The following is a 2,500-nucleotide window of genomic DNA, read 5'->3' as shown; positions in this document are numbered from 1 at the left end:
TAGGCCGAGAGAGTAGCTGAGACACACCGAGACGCGCGCGCTGCTGCTGCTGCTGCTGCTGCTGCTGCTGCTGCTGCTGCTTGTGAGTGACTGTCTCTCTCCCCTCTCTCTCTCACTCTCTCTGTTATAACAGATGACGTGATGCTCTTACACACGCGCGCGCGCGCACTGATTATTGATTATTCTGTATGTCCAGTGCTGCAACCGAGTTTTTCATGCATGTTATGAAAGAATGACTTGACTCTTGTGTCTGTCATATCAGATGTCGTTCAGGAGTAAAATGCATTTAAGTCATATATCATGTGTTTTAAGTGTGTGTGTGTGTGTGTGTGTGTGTGTGTGTGTGATGTTGCATGACGCGTGTGTATGTGCGTCATAAATACATCAGACTGTCTGAAGGGTGTGTTTAGGGCCTGTCAATCACATCAGCCTCGTTATTAATTCTGTGCATTATTACATGATCTTATTTCATCACACCCAGATGACGTCATATTTCATGACATTTGTTGCTGTCTGTAGTACGTTTACAGTATAATATAGTAAAGTTATAAAGTCAGACTTTAGGACATTTTGCTGTGATTAGGAGTGTAAATAACATCTCTATTTGTTTTCTAAGTCTGTACAGTTAATGAGTCTTATATTGTATCTGCTGTGTTTACATAGATACAGTTGAATTGATATTTGTGCTGTTTTGTTGTATTTTTAAAGATTATTGCCCTTAATGACATTCTACTGTCCACTGTTCTATAGTAACAGCGTTAACAGATGACACTGTACAATATATCTTATTCTTTATGTTTCAGGCACATTATTGATGTTTAAAATGGTTCAGTTTTGCAGGTGTGACTCATCAATAAATATAGTTTCTGACTGTAAAAAGCGAATCCTCGTGAATATTGTTTTGCAGTAAAGACACATTTAATATGAATTTAAGGACGTTATTATTGAAGACAAAAAGTCTTGAGCTGAAACAGAAAAACAAACATAAACTCTGTGTGTGTGTGTGTGTGTGTGTGTGTGTGTGTGTGTGTGAGAGTGTGTGGTGTGTGTGTGTGAGAGTGTGTGAGTGTGTGTGAGAGAGTGTGTGAGTGTGTGTGTGTGAGTGTGTGTGTGTGTGAGAGTGTGTGGTGTGTGTGTGTGTGTGAGAGTGTGTGTGTGTGTGTGAGTGTGTGTTTGTGTGTGTGAGTGTGAGTGTGTGTATGTGTGTGTGTGTGTGTGAGTGTGTGTGTGTGTGAGTGTGTGTGTGTGTGTGTGAGCGTGTATTTATCACTTTGTGGGGACCAAATGTCCCCATAAGGATAGTAAAACCCGAAATTTTTGACCTTGTGGGGACATTTTGTCGGTCCCCATGAGGAAAACAGCTTATAAATCATACTAAATTATGTTTTTTGAAAATATAAAAATGCAGAAAGTTTTCTGTGAGGGTTAGGTTTAGGGGTAGGGTTAGGTTTAGGGGATAGAATATAAAGTTTGTACAGTATAAAAACCATTATGTCTATGGAAAGTCCCCATAAAACATGGAAACACTACATGTGTGTGTGTGTGTGTGTGTGTGTGTGTGTGTGTGTGTGTGTGTGTGTGTGAAAATGCCGAAAATGCAGTTTTCGTTTTTCAGCCGAAATAGGCCGAAATGTTGGCTTTGTCAGATTTAGCTGATTTTTGGTAGTTGTCAGAGTATTGTGTGCAAGAGCAATGAGATATTAAAGACATCCCAATTGTGACTTTTTCTCTTTGTTTGCAAACTAGGATTTTTAAACAGATATTTATGGATGTTTTCACTCTTTTAACTGGCCTGTTTTAAGACAGATGAGGTTTATAAAACAAATTAATCACTTTCTCTTTTCAGCGGATTTATCATATGCAATGATGTCACTGCAGAAGCCTCTCTTGAGACGCAGCGCGTCAACAGTAGAATCGACCAATCACAGTCGACCTTTGTTGACTCCACCCACATCCCTTAATTTACGGTCCTCCCACAACCAGCAGCTCAACTGTGACACCATAAAGGAGGGTGTGGTCACGGTATCCAAGGAAACACAAGGCTCTACGGCGCCCTCTAAGATTCGGCAAAAGTATGCGCTGACGAATATTCAAAAGACCACGGGTCTGAGACAAACCTCCGCCCCTCAAAGCCAAAGCCACGTCCCTTTGCACAGCAAACCCGTCCCGACAAAATCCGCCTCCTCTTCATCTCTGTTCTGCTCCTCCCTTTCGTATTCCACGTCTAATCCCAAACTGGCCAAAAATGGCACCAACCTGCAATTGAAAGAGGAGCAGCTGGACCTCAACAAAAATGCCAAGAACCACAATGACATCATGAGCAGGAGCAGCTGTGATTGGCTGGAGGGAAAAGACACCCAGAAGAATCCACCAATCCGAAGGAGAACCAAGAGTTTTCTTGAGTACCACCGAGAGGAGAAGGAGGAGTCCGACAGTCCTGATAAAGACCTCCTCACGCAGGGCGACGAGAAACACCTCCTCCCGAAGCTGGAGGTGCAGA

General features: G+C 42.3%; 1 protein-coding gene across 1 annotated transcript in view; it reads left to right on the top strand.

The window, feature by feature from the left end:
• Positions 1 to 2,500, top strand: part of LOC127659597 (amyloid beta precursor protein binding family B member 2-like) — a 51,298-nt gene that overhangs the window by 65 nt on the left and 48,733 nt on the right. The window contains exons 1-2 of the transcript XR_007972554.1: positions 1 to 82; positions 1,847 to 2,500. The exon at positions 1 to 82 is cut by the window's left edge and continues 65 nt beyond it; the exon at positions 1,847 to 2,500 is cut by the window's right edge and continues 378 nt beyond it. The gene's annotated coding sequence lies outside the window, so the exon portion shown is untranslated. The remainder of the gene's footprint in view (positions 83 to 1,846) is intronic.

This window comes from Xyrauchen texanus, chromosome 19 (genome assembly GCF_025860055.1).
Source record: "Xyrauchen texanus isolate HMW12.3.18 chromosome 19, RBS_HiC_50CHRs, whole genome shotgun sequence".
NCBI lineage: Eukaryota > Metazoa > Chordata > Actinopteri > Cypriniformes > Catostomidae > Xyrauchen > Xyrauchen texanus.
This window is presented reverse-complemented; position numbering and strand designations above follow the sequence as displayed.